This window comes from Trachypithecus francoisi, unplaced genomic scaffold (assembly GCF_009764315.1).
Source record: "Trachypithecus francoisi isolate TF-2019V2 unplaced genomic scaffold, Tfra_2.0 Lachesis_group6, whole genome shotgun sequence".
Lineage (NCBI taxonomy): Eukaryota > Metazoa > Chordata > Mammalia > Primates > Cercopithecidae > Trachypithecus > Trachypithecus francoisi.
This window is the reverse complement of record NW_022681471.1, coordinates 84,170,548-84,191,411: the sequence shown is the minus strand read 5'-3', so window position 1 is coordinate 84,191,411 and position 20,864 is coordinate 84,170,548. Positions and strand designations below refer to the sequence as shown.

At 42.6% G+C, this 20,864-nt stretch overlaps 1 protein-coding gene across 3 annotated transcripts in view; it reads left to right on the top strand.

The window, feature by feature from the left end:
- PAGE2B (PAGE family member 2B) overlaps window positions 1-20,864 on the top strand; it is a 98,122-nt gene that overhangs the window by 51,606 nt on the left and 25,652 nt on the right. Inside the window, exon 2 of one of the 3 annotated variants that reach the window (XM_033201754.1) lies at window positions 2,679-2,731. The exons of the other annotated variants lie outside the window; for them this stretch is intronic. The gene's annotated coding sequence lies outside the window, so the exon portion shown is untranslated. The remainder of the gene's footprint in view (window positions 1-2,678; window positions 2,732-20,864) is intronic. 3 annotated transcript variants of the gene reach the window in all.

Genomic DNA, 20,864 nt, shown 5'->3' with positions numbered 1-20,864 from the left:
ATTCCTCCATCCCTTTATTTGGAGTCTATGTGTGTCTTTGCATGTGAGATGGGTCTCCTGAACACAGCACACTGATGGGTCTTGACTCTTTACCCAATTTGCCAGTCTGTATCTTTTAATTGGGGCATAAAACCATTTACATTTAAGGTCAATATTGTTATATGTGAATTTGATCCTGCCATTATTATGCTAGCTGGTTATTTTGCTCATTAGTTTATGCAGTTTCTTCATAGCGTCGATGGTCTTTACAATTAGTTGTTTTTTGTTTGTTTGTTTGTTTGTTTGCAGTGGCTGGTACTGGTTGTTCCTTTCCATGTTTAGTGCTTCCTTCAGGAGCTCTTGTAGGGCAGGCCTGGTGGTGACAAAATCTCTCAGCATTTCCTTGTCTGCAAAGGATTGTGTTTCTCCTTCTCTTATGAGGCTTCGTTTGGCTAGATATAAAATTCTGGCTTGAAAATTCTTTTCTTTAAGTATGTTGAATATTGGCCCCCACTCTCTTCTAGCTTATAGGGTTTCTGCTGAGAGATCCGCTCTTAGTCTGATGGGCTTCCCTTTGTGGGTAACCTGACCTTTCTCTCTGGCTGCCCTTAACATTTTTTCCTTCATTTCAACCTTGGTGAATCTGACAATTATGTGTCTTGGAGTTACTCTTCTCGAGGAGTATCTTTGTGGTGTTCTGTGTATTTCCTGAATTTGAATGTTGGCCTGCCTTGCTAGGTTGGGGAAGTTCTCCTGGATATTATCCTGAAGAGCATTTTCCAACATGGTTCCATTCTCCCCGTTACTTTTAGGTACACCAATCAAACATAGATTTGGTCTTTTCACATAGTCTTATACTTCTTGGAAGCTTTGTTCATTTTTTTCACTCTTTTTTCTCTAATCTTCTTTTCTTGCTTTATTTCACTGATTTGATCTTCAATCTCTGATATGCTTTCTTCTGCTTGATCAATTTGGCTATTGATTCTTGTGTATGCTTCACGAAGTTCTCCTGCTGTGTTTTTCTGCTCCATCAGGTCATTTATGTTCCTCTCTAAACTGGTTATTCTAGCTAGCAATTCGTCTAACCTTTTTTCAGGGTTCTTAGCTTCCTTGTGATGGGTTAGGACATGCTCCTTTAGCTTGCAGGAGTTTGTTATTACCCACCTTCTGAAGCCTACTTCTGTCAATTCGTCAAACTCATTCTCAATCCAGTTTTGTTCCCTTGCTGGTAAGGAGTTGTGATCTTTTGGAGGAGAAAAGGCATTCTGGTTTTTGGAATTTTCAGCCTTTTTGTGTTGGTTTCTTCCCATATTTGTGGATTTATCTACCTCTGGTCTTTGAAGTTGGTGACCTTCGGATAGGGTCTCTGAGTGGACTTCCTTTTTGTTGATGTTGATACTATTCCTTTCTGTTTGTTGGTTTTCCTTCTTACAGTCAGGCCCCTCTGCTGCAGGTCTGCTGGAGTTTGCTGGAGGTTCACTTCTGATCCTGTTTGCCTGCCTGTCACCAGTGGAGGCTGCAGACCAGCAAAGATTGCTGCCTCTTTTATACTCTGGAAGCTTCATCCCAGAGGGGCACCTGCCACATGCCAGCCAGAGCTGTCCTGTATGAGGTGTCTATTGGCCCCTACTGGGAGGTGTCTCCTAGTTAGGATACACGGGGTCAGGAACCCACTTGAGGAAGCAGTCTGTCCCTTATCAGAGCTCAAACACTGTGCTGCAAGATCTGATGCTCTCTTCAGAGTTGCTTGGTAGGGATATTTAAGTCTGCTGAAGCCCCTTGCACAACCACTCCTTTTCCCAGGTGCTCTGTCCCAGGGAGGTGGGGGTTTTATTGATAAGTCTCTGACTGGAGCTGCTGCGTGTTTTTTGTGTGTTTTTTTTTTCCAAATTTTTTTTCATTATTTTTTATTTTATTTTATTTCTTTTATTTTATTATTATACTTTAAATTCTAGGGTACATGTGAATAACGTGCAGGTTTGTTACATATGTATACATGTGCCATGTTGGTGTGCTGCACCCATCAACTCGTCAGCACCCATCAACTCGTCATTTACATCAGTTACAACTCCCAATGCCATCCCTCCCCCTCCCCCCTTCCCATAATAGGCCCCGGTGTGTGATGTTCCCCTTCCCATGTCCAAGTGATCTCATTGTTCAGTTCACACCTATGAGTGAGAACATGCTGTGTTTGGTTTTCTGTTCTTGCGAAAATTTGCTGAGAATGATGGTTTCCAGCTGCACCCAAGTCCCTACAAAGGACATGAACTTATCCTTTTTTTATGGCTGCATAGTACTCCATGGTGTATATGTGCCACATTTTCTTAATCCAGTCTGTCATTGATGGACATTTGGGTTGATTCCAAGTCTTTGCTATTGTGAATAGTGCCGCAATAAACATACATGTGCATGTGTCTTTATAGCAGCATGATTTAGAATCCTTTGGGTATATCCCCAGTAATGGGATGGCTGGGTCAAATGGTATTTCTAGTTCTAGATCCTTGAGGAATCGCCACAGTGTCTTCCACAATGGTTGAACTAGTTTACAGTCCCACCAACAGTGTAAAAGTATTCCTATTTCTCCACATCCTCTCCAGCACCTGTTGTTTCCTGACTTTTTAATGATTACCATTCTAACTGGTGTGAGATGGTATCTCATTGTGGTTTTGATTTGCAAATCTCTTCTGCGTTTTTTTCAGAGATGCCCTGATCAGAGAAGAAAGTCTGGCAGCAGCGGCCTTGCTGAGCTGGGGTAGGTGCTGCCCAGTTGGAACTTCTAGGCAGCTTTGTTTACACTGTGAGGGTGACACTGCCTTCTTAAGCCTCAGCAATGGCGGATTCCCCTCCCCCCACCAAGCTCGACCATCCCAGGTGGAGCTCAGACTGTTGCTGTGCTGGCCGTGAGAATTTCAAGCTAGTGGATCTTAGCTTGCTGGGCTCTGTGGGAGTGGGACCCACTGAGCCAGACTACTTGGCTCCCTGGTTTCAGCCCCCTTTACAGGGGAGTGAATGGTTCTGTCCTGCTGGCATTCCAGGCACCACTGGGGTATGAAAAAAAACTCCCAGCCACCCAGTTTTGTGCTGGAAACCCAGGGCCCTGGTGGTGTAGGCACCAGAGGGAATCTCCTGGTCTATGGGTTTTGAAGACCATGGGGAAAACACAGTATCTGGGCCGGAGTGCAACGGTACAGTCGCTAATGGCTTCCTTTGGCTGGGAGAGGTTGTTCCTTGACCCCTTGTGCTTCCCAGGTGAGGCGACACCCCACCCTGCTTTGGCTCGCCCTCCTTGAGCTGTACCCACTGTCCAGCCAGTCTCAATGAGATGAACTGGGTACCTCAGTTGGAAATGCAGAAATCACCACCTTCTCCATCGATCTCACTGGTAGTTGCAGATTGGAGCTGTTCCTATTCGGTCAGCTTAACAGCAACCTAATTCTTTCTTTTACTTGCTCAGTTCTGCTATTAAGTGACTGCTGCATTCTGTCAATTGCATTGTTTCTCTGGAATTTCTGCTTGATTCTTTTTAATTATTTTAATCTCATGGTTAAATTTATCTGATAGAATTCTGAATTCCTTTTCTGCTTTATCTTGAATTACTTTTAATCTCTTCCAAACAACTATTTTGAATTCTCTATCTGAAAGATCACGTGTCTCTGTTCTCTAGGATTGGTCCCTGGTGCCTTGTTCCTTTTTTTGAGGTTATGTTTTCCTGGGTGATCTTGATAATTGTAGATGTTTGTTGGTGTCTGGGCATTGAAGAGTTAGATATTTGTTGTAATCTTTACAGCCTGGGCTTGTTTGTGCTCATTCTTCTTGAGAAGACTTTCCAGGTATTTGATGAGACTTGGGCCCAAAACCCAATATTTATTTATTTATTTATTTATTTATTTATTATTTTTTTTTTTTAGATTCATAGAGGTACCACCTTGGTGGCCTTGAATAAGATCCGAAAGAGACTCTTATTCTTTTCTGGTGCTTTCTCCCAAACAAATGGGGTCTCTCTGTCTGGAACTGGCAGTCTTTCACCTGGAACTGGCAGTGTGGTGATGCAGGCACCCCTGTGGCCACCACCACTGGGATTGCTCTGGGTAAGACCCGAAGCCTGCACACCACTGGGTCTTGGTCAAGGCCTGCTGTAACTACTAACTGGCCACCATCTATCTTTACTCAAGGCCCTAGGGCTCTACAATGAGCAGGTGTTGAAGATAGCCAGGATTGTGTCTTCATGGCAGGAAGATATCCCAGGCCCTGGGCATGTCCAGAGGTGCTGTCCAGGAGCCAGGGACTAGAGTCAAAGCCTGAGAAGTGTACTTGGTGTTCTATTGTACTATGGCTGAGCTGGCACTCAAACCATAAGATGCAGTCATTCCCAGTCTTCCCTCCCTCTTCCACAGGCAGAAGAGCCCATAGGGAGTACTGCCTGGCTACTGCTGATGTTCCCTTAAAGCCCAAGGGCTTTTCAGTCAGCTTGTGGTGAAAGCTGCCTGGCCTGGGACTCAACCTTCGGGGCAATGGGCTCCCCTCTAGCCCAAGGCAGGTTCAGAAATGCTGCCCATAAGCCTAGTCCTGGACATGGGAGCCCCAAGAGCCTACCTGTTGCTGTATCCCACTGTGGCTGAGCTGGTACCTAAGGTGCAAGACAAAGTCCCCTTTACATTTCCATCTGCTTTTCTCAAATGGAAGGTATCTTTCACCATAGCTACCAAAGCTGGGAATGTGATGGGTCACATCTGTAGTCAGCACATCTCAGAGCCCAAGGCCCATGGCATACTCCCTGGGTATCACTTCTGGTTATTCAGGGACCAAGGGCTCTTTGGTCATCAGGTGATGAATCCTGCCAGGACTGGGTTCTACTTTCAAGGTAGTTTGTTCTCTTTTGGTCCAGGGTGTGTCTAGAAATGTTGTTTGGGAGCTAGGGCCTGGTATAGGGGACTCATTTCTCTGCCTAGTGCCCTATCTTACTGTGTCTGAGCTGGTATACAAGATGCAAGACAAAGCCCTCTTAACTCTTTGCTCTCCTCCCCTGAAGCAGAAGAAAGAAGTCACTTGTGTCGCTGCAAGCTGCACTGCCTGGGGTTTGGGGAGAGATGGCCCAAGCACTCCTTTAACTACTCCAGCTGGTGTCTCCCTAGGTCACCTGCCATCCTGGTTCTCTGACTCTGAGCTCAGTCCAGCACTAGTAGTTGCCTAGGAATTGCTGTCCTTTTTTTTTTTTTTTTTGAGACAGAGTCTTGCTCTGTCGCCCAGGCTGGAGTGCAGTGGCGGATCTCAGCTCACTGCAAGCTCCGCCTCCGGGTTTACGCCATTCTCCTGCCTCAGCCTCCCGAGTAGCTGGGACTACAAGCGCCCGCCACCTCGCCCGGCTAGTTTTTTATATTTTTTTAGTAGAGACGGGGTTTCACCGGGTTAGCCAGGATGGTCTCGATCTCCTGACCTTGTGATCCGCCCGTCTCGGCCTCCCAAAGTGCTGGGATTACAGGCTTGAGCCACCGCGCCCAGCCGGAATTGCTGTCCTTGTGTCCTAGACTGCCATTCAGGTTTACTAGGACCCCCGAGCACTTTGGCCCTCAGTGGTGAGGTTTGCCGAGAAACTTGACTTCCAGCCTCTGGGATGCATGATTCCTCTCTGGCTAGGGCTGACCTAACTGCTTCCTCTGTGGGCGAGTGTCACTTGAGTTCAACCTGGTTTTCCTTTCTGCTGTGGCAGGCAGCACTGAGCTCAACGCAGTGTCTCACATTTGCTACACTCTCTGTCCCCCAAGTGCACAGATTTTCTGTGTCACATGGCTGCTGCCAGGGGATAGGGGTGTTGCTGGCATCGGTGATCAACCCAAAAGTCCATCAGTGACAGACTGGATTAAGAAAATGTGGCACATATATACCATGGAATACTATGTAGCCATAAAAAAGGATGAGTTTATGTCCTTCGTAGGGACATGGATGCAGCTGGAAACCATCATTCTCAGCAAACTATCCCCAAAACAGAAAACCAAACACAGCATGTTCTCACTCATAGGTGGGAACTGAACAATGAGATCACTTGGACTTGGGAGGGGGAACATCACACACCGGGGCCTATCATGGGAGGGGGGAGGGGGAAGGGATTGCATTGGGAGTTATACCTGATGTAAATGATGAGTTGATGGGTGCTGATGAGTTGATGAGTGCAGCACACCAACATGGCACAAGTATACATATGTAACACACTTGCACATTGTGCACATGTACCCTAGAACTTAAAGTATAATAATAATAACAAAAAAAGATGCAAAAAAAAAAAAACCGTAGCCATTCTGACTGGTGTGAGATGATATTTCAATGTGGTTTTGATTTGCATTTCTCTGATGATTAGTGATGCTCAGTATTTTTGCATATTCTTGTTTGACCACTTGTATGTCTTCTTTGAGAAGTGTCTATTCGTATACTTTGTCCATTTTTAAATGAGGTTATTTGTTTTTTGCATGTTGATGTGTTTAAGTTCCCTATAGATCCTGGATATTAGGCCTTTGTCAGATGCAGTTTCTGAATACCTTCTCCCATTCTGTAGGTTGTCTGTTTGCTCTGTTGATGGTTTCTTTTGCTGTGTAGAAGCTCTTTAGTTTAATTAGATCCCATTTGTCAATTTTTGTTTTTGTTGTGATTGCTTTTTAGCATCTTCATCATGAAATATTTGCCAGTTCCTATGTCCAGAATGGTATTTGCTAGGTTGTCTTCCAGGGTTCTTTTAGTTTTGGTTTTACATTTGAGTCTTTAATCTATCTTGAGTTAGTTTTTGTATATAGTGTAAAGAAGTTGTCCAGGACTCCCTGGGGTGGAGCAAGATGGCCGAATAGGAACAGCTCCAGTCTCCAACTCCCAGCGCGAGCGACACAGAAGACCAGTGATTTCTGCATTTTCAACTGAGGTACTGGGGTCATCTCACTAGGGAGTGCCCGACAATCGGTGCTGGTCAGCTGCTGCAGCCCGACCAGCAAGAGCTGAAGCAGGGCGAGGCATCGCCTCACCTGGGAAGCACAAGGGGGAAGGGAATCCCTTTTCAAAGCCAAGGGAACTGAGACACACAACACTTGGAAAATCAGGTAACTCCCACCCCAATACTGCACTTTAAGCAAACGGGCACACCAAGAGATTATACCCACCCCTGTACAGGAGGTTCCCACGGCCACGGAGCCTCCCTCATTGCTGGCACAGCAGTCTGCGATCTAACCACAAGGCAGCAGCGAGGCTGGGGGAGGGGCGCCGCCATTGCTGAGGCTTAAGTAGGTAAACAAAGCCGCTGGGAAGCTCGAACTGGGTGGAGCTCACAGCAGCTCAAGGAAACCCACTGGTCTCTGTAGACTCCACCTCTGGGGACAGGGCACAGCTAAACAACAACAACAAAAAAAGCAGCAGAAACCTGCCCAGACACGAACGACTCTGTCCGACAGCTTTGAAGAGAGCAGTGGATCTCCCAACATGGAGATTCAGAGCTGAGAACGGACAGACTGCCTGCTCAAGTGGGTCCCTGACCCCTGAGTAGCCTAACTGGGAGACATCCCCCACTAGGGGCAGTCTGACACCCCATACCTCACAGGGTGGAGTACACCCCTGACAGGAAGCTTCCAAAGTAAGAATCAGACAGGTACACTCGCTGTTGGATATGTACCCTTCAAGTATGGAAGGGGAGGAAGTCGAATCGTCCCTATTTGCAGATGACATGATTGTATATTAAAAAACCCCATCGTCTCAGCCCAAAATCTCCTTAAACTGATAGCAACTTCAAAGTCTCAGGATACAAAATCAATGTGCAAAAATCACAAGCATTCCTATACACCAATAACAGACAGAGAGCCAAATCAAGAGTGAACTCCCATTCACAATTGCTTCAAAGAGAATATACCTAGGAGTCCAACTTAAAGGGGGTGTGAAGGACCTTTTCAAGGAGAACTACCAACCACTGCTCAACGAAATAAGAGGACACAAACAAATGGAAGAACATTCCATACTCATGGATAGGAATAATCAATATCATTAAAATGGCCATACTGCCCAAGGTAATTTATAGATTCAATGCCAACCCCATCAAGCTACCAATGACTTTCTTCACAGAATTGGAAAAAAACTACTTTAAAGTTCATATGGAACCATAAAAGAGCCCGCATTGCCAAGATAATCCTAAGTCAAAAGAACAAAGCTGGAGGCATCACGTGACCTGACTTCAAACTATACTACAAGGCAACAGTAACAGCATGGTACTACTACCAAAACAGAGATATAGACCAATGGAACAGAACAGAGCCCTGAGAAATAATGCCACACATCTACAACCATCTGATCTTTGACAAACCTGACAAAAACAAGAAATGAGGAAAGGATTCCCTATTTAATAAGTGGTGCTGGGAAAACTGGCTAGCCATATGTAGAAAGCTGAAACTAGATCCCTTCCTTACACCTGATACAAAAATTAATTCAAGATGTTTTAAAGACTTAAATGTTAGACCTAAAACCCTAAAAATGGTAGAAGAAAATCTAGGCAATATCATTCAGGACATAGGCATAGGCAAAGACTTCATGTCTAAAACACCAAAAGCAATGGCAACAAAAGCCAAAATTGACAAATGGGATCTAATTAAACTAAAGAGCTTCTGCACAGCAAAACAAACTACCATCAGAGTGAACAGGCAACATACAGAATGGGAGAAAAGTTTTACACTCTACCCATCTGACAAAGGGCTAATACCCAGAATCTACAAAGAACTTAAAGAAATTTACAAGAAAAAAAATCACACAACCCCATCAAAAAGTGGGCAAAGGATGTGAATAGAAACTTCTCAAAAGAAGACTTTTATGCAGCCAACAGACACATGAAAAATGCTCATGATCACTGCCCATCAGAGAAATGCAAATCAAAACCACAACGAGATACCATCTCACACCAGTTAGAATGACAATCATTAAAAAGTCAGGAAACAACAGGTGCTGGAGAGGATGTGGAGAAATAGGAACACTTTTACACTGTTGGTGGGACTGTAAACTAGTTCAACCATTGTGGAAGACAGTGTGGCGATTCCTCAAGGATCTAGAACTAGAAATGCCATTTGACCCAGCCATCCCATTACTGAGTATATACCCAAAGGATTCTAAATCATGCTGCTGTAAAGACACATGCACACGTGTGTTTATTGTGGCACTATTCATAATAGCAAAGTCTTGGAAGCAGCCCAAATGTCCATCAATGGTAGACTGGTTTAAGAAAATATGGCACATATACACCATGGAATGCTACACAGTCATAAAAAAGGATGAGTTCATGCCCTTTGTAGGGGCATGGATGAAGCTGGAAACCATCATTCTGAGCAAACTATCACAAGGACAGAAAACCAAACACCGCATATTCTCACTCATAGGTGGAATTGAACAATGAGAACACTTGGACACAGGGTGAGGAACATCACACACTGGGGCCTGTTGTGGGGTGGGGAGGGAGGGGGGAGGGATAACATTAGTAGATATACCTAATGTAATGACAAGTTAATGGGTGCAGCACCCCAACATGGCACATATATACATATGTAACAAACCTGCACATTGTGCACATATACCCTAGAACTTAAAGTATAATAATAAAAAGTAAAATGTTACTACAAAGCTTAAAATAGCTTTAAAAAAACTAGTTTCCTATGTCATTCCTCCCATCCTGATATCCTTCACCTTAAACTTTTGCTTATTTATTCTGGTATTTACTTGCATATTTCCAAATATTAAGCTTATATGAATATTTCCTCATTATCAATTTTAGACACATTGGTTGGCTGCTTAATATGGAAGATGAAATTTTAGCTCTCTTACTCAAAGGGTCCCATCATTGTCTCTGTTCTGTCTGTGCCCTATACATTGAAATTGTGGACATCTTTGTATATCAGTTGATTTCAGCTCCTTATCAGTAACTAGATTTGTGACCAGGGAGAGAAGTTACACAAATATTTGTCAATGTGGAGATCACAGTAACTGACTTTTTCAGAGCAGATTCATGGAGTATTGGGGAAGATAGAGGAGGGAAGGAGTGACAGACAGAGAGAAATAGAAAGAGAGAGAATAATTCTCAGGTTTTTGGTTGAGTTGCAGGGCCTTTTGGATGTCTGATTGGAGATGTCCTTCAAGTCTTCTACTGTACAGGGTCTATGACTCAGGGAGGGAGGAATTAGCTTAAACAGTGATCAATGTCAGATGAGTGGAAGCTTTGGGTAGTGATGTGGTTATCCAGAGATCATGTATAGAATGACAAGAACAGAAGTCAGAGCTGGAAGACTACACATATTAAAAAGCAAGCGAGGGAGAGGATCTCAAGGGGGAGACTTATAAGAAGTGGTTAGAGAGGTAGAAGGATATTGGAAGGAGCTGCTGTCACAGGGGCTGAGAAATGGAAAATTTCATGAAGGCAGGATGTCAACTATGCTCAAGACTGCAGAGAAGTCAAGTAAAGTAAGGAATGAAGTGAGTCATTTGGTTCCATTAATAGAAAATTATTGGTGATTGTGGGAAAGAAAGATTCCGTGGATGTGAGAGAAAGAGGACAGATTGCAGTGTATTGAGGATGGAAGGAGAGGTGATCATTACAGCAAGGCAATGTAGTCTACACTTTCAAGAAGCTTGGCATTGAAAAGAATAGAATTATAGGATAGTAGCAGAAGAGGTGTATGTTATTATTTCAGTTTTATTTTGTGCCAAAATGACTCCAAAAGCTATTGGTTTAAAACAACAAAATGTATTATACATTGTGATTTTGTGGGCTAGGCAATTCCTCTGTTTCACATAGCATCATTGCCTGGTGGGGAGGTCACTATTTGGTGTGGATATTGAAGGGTGGCTTTATTCACATGCCTGTCACCTTGAAAGGAATAACTTGGAAGAATGGGATAAGCTGGTCCCTTTTCCTTCTCCATATTGTCTCAGACCTTCTCTACACAATCTTTCCAGCAGGGTAGTCAGACATCTTGCATGGCAGCTCAGACTCCTAAAATCTAAAGCAGAAACAGTTCTCTTAAAGACTAGGCCTGAAACTGTCATAGTGTCACTTCTGCCATATTTTTTTGGTCGAAGAAGTCTCAGGTAAGCCCAGAGTCACGTCACCTCTCAATGAGAGAAGTGTTGAGAAATTGTGTGCATTGTAAATCTGTCACAATATTATTCAGGGAGTGGCTTTTTCCTCCAAGAAATAAGTTGCACCTTTGTTTATAATTGTTTCATCACTATTTTCTTAGGATAAAGGGCAGTTCCCAGAGGATGAAAGTGTACGAGGGCCATAGAAGTGCTGCTTTTTTTGACACAGATATAGGAAGTGGGTGTACTTCTGCACTGAAAAGAGAATTACCATGTCATCTAGCAATCCTATTATTGATTATATACTCAAAGGAATGTAAATCGTTCTACCATAAAGATACATGCATGTGTATGTTCATCGCAGTGCAATTCACAATAGCAAACACAAGGAACCAACTTAAATGTCCGTCAACAGTGGACTGGATAAAGAAAATGTGATACAACATGGAGTACTATGTGGCCATAAAAATGAGTGAGATCATATCGTTTGCAGCAACGTGGATGGAGCTGGAGGCCATTCACCTAAGCAACTAATGCAGGAACAGAAAATCAAATACTGCGTGTACTCAGTTATAAATGGGAGCTAAACATTGAGAAGATATGGACACAAGGAGGGAACAACAGACGCCAGGGTCAACTAGACTTGAGGGTGGAAGGTGGGAGGAGGGTGAGCATCAAAAATCTATCTATGGGTACTATGCTTATTACCTGGGTGATGAAATAATCTACACACCAAACCCCCATGACACAAAATGTACTTATATAACAAGCCTGCACATGTACCTCTGAACCTAAAATAAAATGTTTTTAAAAACGCAAATGGAGCTTTCAGACTTAGTCACTGAGTTCCAAATAACAGGGGGAAAACAACTTTATAGCTAATAACCACTACTTTAACCAAGTAATCAGGGTTGATGTCGCCAGTAATAACTCATACTGATATCATGTACCCCATCTGTGGATGCTCTGTATCATTCTATTCGTATTTTCCAAAACCACAAGCCAACTCCAATCATGGGAAAACATTAGATAAACCCAAATTCTACAAAATACCTGACCAGTATTCCTCAAAATTGTCAAGGTCATCAAAAACAAGGACAAACTGAAAAAGTGTCAGTCCAGAGGAGATTGAGGAGCTGTGATGACTAAATGGGATCCTGAAAGAGAAAAAGAACATTAGTGTAAAAAGTAAGGACATCTGAATAACTTATTTCGTTTAGCTGATAGTACCAATATTAATTTCTTGGTTTTGACAAGTGTACCATGGTTATGTAAAATGTTATCAATAGGGAAAACTGGGTGAACTGTATATGGGAACTCTGTTTGTAACTTTTCTATAAACCTAAAATTGTTCAAAATCCAAAAAGTTATTTAAAAAATGGTGACTTTCTGCATGTTTCTCTAGGCTTCCTTTTCTGGCTCTGGAAACATTTTCTGAAGCCGAGCTTCAGGGCTCAGGCCTTTGGAAATGGGGTCTATGTCGTTAAAGGATTATGGAGCCCGATATCACTTGGGGAGGGCAATTATGGGCATCAGGGAGGCCCTGATCACCTCAGTAAAAACTGTCATCAGTTATTTCACACTGTGTGTCTTTCTGCCTGATTCTCTTTTTTGTACATTCTGTTTTGGGAGATGTTTGTTGGGGGCAAAATTGTCCTGGGTTGAAAGAGAAGAGGAGGCAAGGACATCTCATTCCCCTGCTAACATGGACTGATAAGACAGAGGGCAGAGGGGGAGCTGGTGGAGATGGCATGCAGAGACCACAAATTCACTTCTGCCCCTCAGACCCTACAAGCACTTTGGTTTATTTAATAATCTGTGATTAATCTGACTTCATCATGAGTGCCCACCTTCCGCATTGGGTAGTCAGTAGTAAAAAACACTAATTTAGGTGTAATCGCTAAGGATTATATGATGTAATCATTTGAATGGTCTTTTTGTACAGATGCTTAGTCCTTATCTGTGCCTGTGGAAATCTTCCTTCCTTCCTTCCTTCCTTCCTTCCTTCCTTCCTTCCTTCCTCCCTCCCTCCCTCCCTTCTTTCCTTCCTTCCTTTTCTCTTTCTTTCTTTCTTTCTTTCTTTCTTTCTTTCTTTCTTTCTTTCTTTCTTTCTTTCTTTCTTCTTTCTTTCTTCTTTCTTTCTCTTTCTCTCTTTCTCTCTCCTTCCTCCCTTCCTCTTTCTCTTTCTTTCTTCCTTCCTTCTTGCTTCCTTCCTTCCTTTGCCTTCCTCCTCCTCCTCCCTCTTCTTCTTCTTCTTCTTCCTCTTCTTTCTCTCTCTATCTTTCCCTCCCTCCCTCCCTCCTTCCTTCCTCCTTCCCTCTCTCTCTCTCCTTCCTCCTTCCCTTTTTCCTTCCTTCCTTTCTTCCTTTTCTCACTTCTTTCATTTCCTTCCTTCCTTCCTTCCTTTTTTTTTCTCTCTTTCCTTTCTTTCATTTCTTTGCTTTCTTCTCTTTCTTGAAACAAGGTCTTGCTCTGGCACCCAGACTAGAGTGCACTGGGATGATTATGGCTCACTGCAGCCTTGACCTTCTGGGCTCAAGAGATCCTCCCATGTCAGCCTCCTTTGTAGCTGGGACTACAGGTGCATACCACCATGCTCAGCTAATATTTATTTATTTATTTATTTATTTATATTTTACTTTAAGTTCTGGATACATGTGCTGAATATGCAGGTTTGTTACATAAGTATACATGTGCCACTGTGGTTTGCTGCACCTATCAACCTGTCATCTAGGCTTCAAGCCCCACATGCATTAAGTATTTGTCCCAAAGCTCTCCCTCCACTTTCCCCCCACCCCCTGACAGGCCCTGGTGTGCAATGCTTTCCTCCTTGTGTCCACATATTCCCACTGTTCAACTCCCACTATGAGTGAGAATGTGCAGTGTCTGGTTTTCTGTTCCTGTGTTAGTTTGCTGAGGATGATGATCTCCAGCTTCATCCATGTCCCTGCAAAGGACATGAACTCATTCTTTTTTATGGCTGCATAGTGGCTTACATATGGCTTGCATATGGCTTACATATGGCTCCATGGTGTGTATGTGTCGTATTTTCTTTATTCAGTCTACCATTGATGGGAATTCAGGTTGGTTCCAAGTCTTTGCTATTGTAAACAGTGCTGTGGTAAACATATGTGTTCATGTCGTCTTTATAGTAGAATGATGGGTTATACCCAGTAATGGGATTGTTGGGTCAAATGGTATTTCTGGTTCTAGATCCTTGAGGAATTGCCACACTGTCTTCCACAATGGTGGAACTAATTTACACTCCCACCAACAGCGTAAAAGCATTCCTATTTCTCCACATCCTCGCCAGCATCTGTTGTTTCCTGACTTTTTAATGATCGCCATTCTAACTGGTGTGAGATGGTATCTCATTGTGGTTGTGATTTGCATTTCTCTAATGACCAGTGATGATGAGCTTTTTTTCATATGTTTGTTGGCTGCATAAATGTCTTCTTTCAAGAAGTGTGTGTTATATCCTTAGCCACTTTTTGATTGGATTCTTTTTTTTTTCTTGTAAATTTGTGTAAGTTCCTTGTGGATTCTGGATATTAGGCCTTTGTCAGATGAATAGATTGCAAAAAATTTTTCCCCTTCTGTAGGTTGCCTGTTTACCATCAAAAGATGGTAGTTTCTTTTGCTGTGCAGAAGCTCTTTAGTTTAATTAGATCCCATCTGTCAATTTTGGCTTTTGTTGCCATTGCTTTTGGTGTTTTAGTCATGAAGTCTTTGCCCATGCCTGTGTTCTGAGTGGTATTGTCTAAGTTTTCTTCTAGGGTTTTAATGGTTTTAGGTTTTACATCTAAGTCTTTAAGATATCTTGAGTAAATTTCTGTATAAGGTGTAAGGAAGGGGTTCAATTTCTGTTTTCTGCATATGGCCAGCCAGTTTTCCTAGGACCATTTATTAAATAGGGAATCTGTTCCCCATTGCTTGTTTTTCTCAGGTGTGTCAAAGATCAGATGGTTGTAGATATGTGGTGTTATTTCTGAGGGCTCTGTTCTGTTCCATTGGTCTATGTCTCTGTTTTGGTATCAGTACCATGCTGTTTTGTTACTGTAGCCTTGTAGTGTAGTTTGATGTCAGGTAGCGTGATGCCTCCAGCTTTATTCTTTTTGCTTAGGATTGTCTTGGCTATATGCACTCTTTTTTGATTCCATATGAAATTTAAAGTAGTTTTTTTCTAGTTCTGTGAAGGAATTCTATAGTAGCTTGGTAGGAATAGCGTTGAATCTATAAATTACTTTGGGCATTTAGTTCGTTTTCACGATATTGATTCTTCCTATCCATGAGCATGGAATTTTTTTCCATTTGTTTGTGTCCTCCCTTATTTCCTTGGGCAGTGGTTTGTAGTTCTCCTTGAAGAGGTCCTTCACCTCTCCGGTAAGTTGTATTCCTAGGTATTTTATTTTCTTTGTAGCAATTGTGAATGTGAGTTCACTCATGGTTTGGCTCTCTGCTTGTCTATTATTGGTGTCTAGGAATGCTTGTGATTTTTGCACATTGATTTTGTATCCTGAGACTTTACTGAAGTTGTTTATCAGCTTAGGAGTCTTTGGGCTGAGACGATGGGGTTTTCTAAATATACCATCATGTTGTCTGCAAACAGAGACAATTTTACTTCCTCTCTTCCTATTTGAATACCCTTTCTTTCTTTCTGTCGCCTGATTGCTCTGGCCAGAACTTCAAACACTATGTTGAATAGAAGTGGTGAGAGAGGTCATCCTTGTCTTGTGCCTGTTTTCAAAGGGATTGCTTCCAGCTTTTGCCCATTCAGTATGATATTGGCTATGGGTTGTCATAAATATCTCTTTTTTTTTTTTTTTTTTTTTTTGAGATGGAGTCTCGCTCGGTCGCCCAGGCTGGAGTACAGTGGTGTGATCTCAGCTCACTGCAAGCTCTGCCTCCCAGGTTCAAGTCATTCTCCTGCCTTAGCCTCCTGAGTAGCTGGGACTACAGGTACCTGCCACCACGCCTGGCTAATTTTTTTGTATTTTTAGTAGAGACGGGGTTTCACCGTGTTAACCAGAATGGTCTTGATCTCCTGACCTCATGATCTGCCCGCCTCAGCCTCCCAAAGTGCTAATTATAGACATAAGCCACCGCACCCGACCTAAATAGTCCTTATTACTTTGAGATATGTTTCATCAATGCCTAGCTTATTGAGAGGTTTTAATATGAAAGGGTGTTGAATTTTACCGAATGCCTTTTCTGCATCTATTGAGATAATCATGTGGTTTTTGTCATTAGTTCTGTTTATGTGATAGATTACATTTATTGATTTTCGTATGTTGAACCAGCCTTGCATCCCAGGGATGAAGCCAACTTGATTGTGGTGGATAAGCTTTTTGATGTGCTGCTGGATTTGTTTTGCCAGCATTTTATCGAGGATTTGCACATCAAAGTTCATCAGGGATACTGGCCTGACATTTTCATTGTGTGTGTGTGTGTCTCTGCCAGGTTTTGGAATCAGGATGATGCTGGCCTCATAAAATGAATTAGGAGAAGTCCATCTTTTTCTATTGTTTGGAATAGTTTTTGAAGGAATGTTACCTGTTCCTCTTTGAACCTCTGGTAGAATTCGGCTCTGAATCCATCTGGTTCTGGCCTTTTTTTGGTTGATAGGCTATTAATTACTGCCTCAATTTCAGAACTTGTATTGGTTTATTCAGTGATTCGAATTCTTCCTGGTTTAGTCTTGGGAGGGTGTGTGTGTCCAGGAATTTATCCCTTTCTAGATTTTCCAGTTTTTTTTTTTGCATAGAGGTGTTTATAGTATTCACTGATGGTAGTTTGTATTTCTGTGGGATCAGTGGTGAGATCCCTTTATCATTTTTTATTGTGTCTATATGATTCTTCTCTCTTTTCTTTATTAGTCTGGCTAGTGGTCTATTTTGTTAATTATTTTAAAAAAACCCAGCTCCTCAATTCATTGATTTTTTGACGGGCTTTCCAAGTCTCTGTCTCCTTCAGTTCTGCTCTGTTGTTAGTTATTTCTTGTCTTCTACTAGCTTCAGAATTTGTTTGCTGTTGCTCCTCTAATTCTTTTATTTGTGACATTACAGTGTCAATTTTAGATCTTTCCTGCTTTCTGATGTGGGCATTTAGTGCTATAAATTTCCCTCTAAACACTGCTTTGGCTGTGTCCCAGAGATTCTGGTACGTTCTGTCTTTGTTCTCATTGGTTTCAAAGAACTTCTTATTTCTGATTTAATTTTGTTGTATGTCCAGTTGTCATTCAGGAGCAGGATGTTCAGTTTCCATGTAGTTGTGAGGTTTTGAGTGACTTTCTTAATCCTGAGTTGTAATTTGATTGCACTGTGGTCTGAGAGACTGTTTGTTATGATTTCCATTCTTTCACATTTGCCGAGGAGTGTTTTACTTCCAATCATATGGTAGATTTCAGAATCAGTGCTATGTGGTGCTGAGAAGAATGTATATTCTGTTGATTTCAGGTGGAGAGTTCTGTATATATCTATTAGGTCCACTTGGTCCAGAGCTGAGTTCAAGTCCTGAATATCTTTGTTAATTTTCTATCTCATTGATCTGTCTAATGTTGACAATAGGGTGTTAATGTCTCCCACTATTATTGGGTGAGTATGTCTCTTTGTAGGTCTCAAAGAACTTATTTTATGAATCTGGGTGCTTCTATATTGGGTGGATATATATTTAGGATAGTTAGCTCTTCTTGTTGGATTGATCCCTTTACCATTATGTAATGCCCTTCTTTGTCTTTTTTCATCTTTGCTGGTTTAAATTTGTTTAAAGTCTGTTTTTTCAGAGACTAGGAATCTGCTTTTTTTTTTTTTTTTTTTTTTTGCTTTTGGTTTGGTTGGTCAACAATCCTCCATTCCTTTATTTTGAGCCTATGTGTGTCTTTGCACATGAGATGGGTCTCCTGAATACAGCGCACTGATGGGTCTTGACTCTTTATCCAATTTGCCAGTCTGTGTCTTTTAACTGGGGCATTTAGCCCATTTATATTTAAGGTTAATATTGTTATGTATGAATTTGATCCTGTCATCATGTTGCTAGCTGGTTATTTTGCACTTAAATTGATGCAGTTTCTTCATAGTGTTGTTGGTCTTTATATTCTGGTGTGTTTTTGCAGTGACTGGTACCAGTTTTTCCTTTCCATATTTAGTGCTTCCTTCAGGAGCTCTTGTAAGGCAGGCCTGATGGTGACAAAATCCCTCAGCATTTGCTGTTCTGGAAAAGATTTTGTTTCTCCTTCCCTTATGAAGCTTAGTTTGGCTTGGTATGAAATTCTGGGTTGAAAATTCTTTTCTTTATGAATGTTGAACATTGGCCCCCACTCTCTTCTGGCTTGTAGGGTTTCTGCAGAAAGATCTGCTGTTAGTCTGATGGGCTTCCATTTATAGGTAATCTGACCTTGGTCTCTGGCTGCCCTTAACATTTTTCCCTTTGTTTCAACCTTGGAGCATCTGATGATTATATGTCTTGGGGTTGCTGTTCTCGAGGAGTATCTTAGTGGTGTTCTCTGTATTTCCTGTATTTGAATGTTGGCCTGTCTTGCTAGGTTGGAGAAGTTCTCTTGGATAATACCCTGAAGTGTGTTTTCCAATTTGCTTTCATTCTCCCCGTCACATTCAGGGACCCCAATCAATTGTAGGTTTGGTCTTTTCACATAGTCCCATATTTGTTTGGGGTTTAATGCGTTCCTTTTCATTGTTTTTTCTCTAATCTTGTCTTCATGCCTTATTTCAATAAGTTGATCTTCAATCTCTGATCTTCCACTTCATCGATTCAGCTATTGATTCTTGTGTATGCTTCATGAAGATATAGTCCTCTGTTTTTCTGCTCCCTCGGGTCATTTATGTTCTTCTCTAAAACGGGTTCTTCTAGTTAGCAGTTCCTGTAATCTTTTGTCAAAGTTCTTAGCTTCCTTGCATTGGGTTAGAACATGCTCCTTTAGCTCAGAGGAGTTTGTTATTACCCACATTCTGAAGCCTACTTCTATCAGTTTGTCAAACTCATTCTTCATCCAGTTTTGTGTCCTTGGTGGAGAGGAGTTGCAATCATTTGGTGGGGAAGAGGCATTCTGGTTTTTGGAATTTTCAGGATTTTTGTGCTGGTTTTTCCTCATCTTCATGGATTTAGCTACCTTTGATCTTTGAGGCTGATGACCTTTGGATGTGGTTTCCATCTGGGAGTACTTTTTGTTGATGTTGATGTTATTGCTTTCTGTTTGTTAGTTTTTCTTTCAGCAGCCAGGCCCGTCTTCTGCAGGTCTGCTGCAGGTTGCTGGAGGTCCACTCTAGACCCTGTTTGCCTGGGTATCACCAGTGGAGGCTGCAGAACAGCAAAGATTGCTTCCTGCCTCTTCCTCTGGAAGCTTTGTCCCAGAGGGGCACCGGCCTGATGCCAGCCAGAGCTGTCCTATATGAAGTGCCTGTGGACCCCTGCTGGGAGGTCTCTCCCAGTCAGGAGGCATGGGGGTCAGGGACTCACTTGAGGAGGCAGTCTGTCCCTTAGCAGAGCTCAAGCACTATGCTGGGAGAAACCTCCTGTCAGGATCTGCTCCTCTCTTCAGAGACGGCAGGCAGGGACTTTTAAGTCCACTGCAGCTGCACCCACAGCCACCCCTTCCCCCAGATGCTCTATCTCAGGGAGATGGCAGTTTTATCTATACACCCCTGACTGGGCCTCTGCCTTTCTTTCATAGATGCCCTGCCCAGTGAGGAGGAATCTAGAAGGGTAATCTGGCCACAGCCACTTTGCCACCCTGTGATGAGTTCCTCCCATTCCGAGCTTCCAGGTCTCCTTAACATTGTCGGGGGAAAATCGCCTACTCAAGCCTCAGTAATAGTGGATACCCCTCCTCCCACCAAGCTCAATAGTCCCAGGTAGACATCAGACAGCTGGGCTGGCAATGAGAATTTCAAGCCAGTGATTCTTAGCTTGCTGGGCTCCATAGGACTGCAACTGCTGAGCAAGACCACCTGGTTCCCTGGATTCAGCCCCCTTTCCAGGAGAGTGAACAGTTGTGTCACACTGGGTTCCAGGTGCTACTGGGGTACCAAAAAAAACATAAAACTCCTGCAACTAGCTCAGTGTCTGCCCGAACAACTGCCCAGTTTTGTGCTTGAAACCCAGGGTCCTGCTGGTGTTGGCACAAGAGGGAATCTCTTCGTCTGCAGATTGCAAAAACTGTGGGAGAAGCGTAGAATCTGGACCAGATAGCACAGTACGTTATAGTTTCCCTTGGCTTGGGGAGGGAGATTCCTGACTCCTTGCATTTCACGGGTAGGCAATGCCCCACCCTGCTTCTGCTTGCCCTCCGTGGGCAGTACTCACTGCCTAACCAGTCCCAATAAGATGATCTGGGTACCTCAGTTGGAAATGCAGAAATCCCTTGCCTTCTGTGTTGGTCTTGCTGGGAACTGCAGACCAATGCTTTTCCTATTAGGCTATCTTGCCAGATCCCTGCAACCATACCATATGAATTTTAAAATAGTTTTCTTCTAATTCCATGTAGAATGTCATTCATAGTTTAATAGGAACACCACTGAATCTATAGATTGCTCTGGTCAGTTTGGCTATTTTGAAAATATTGCTTCTTCCTGTTCACAAGCATAGAATGATTTTCCATTTGTGTCATCTCTGATTTCTTTGAGCAGTGTTTTGTAGTTCTCATAGCAGAGATTGTTCTATTCCCTAGTTAGCTGTATTACTAGGTATTTTTTTCTTTTTGTGGCAATTGTGAATGGGATTGTGTTTCTGATTTGGCTCTGAGCTTCAAGGTAGTTGGTGTACAGAAACTCTCCTGCTTTATGTACATTAAT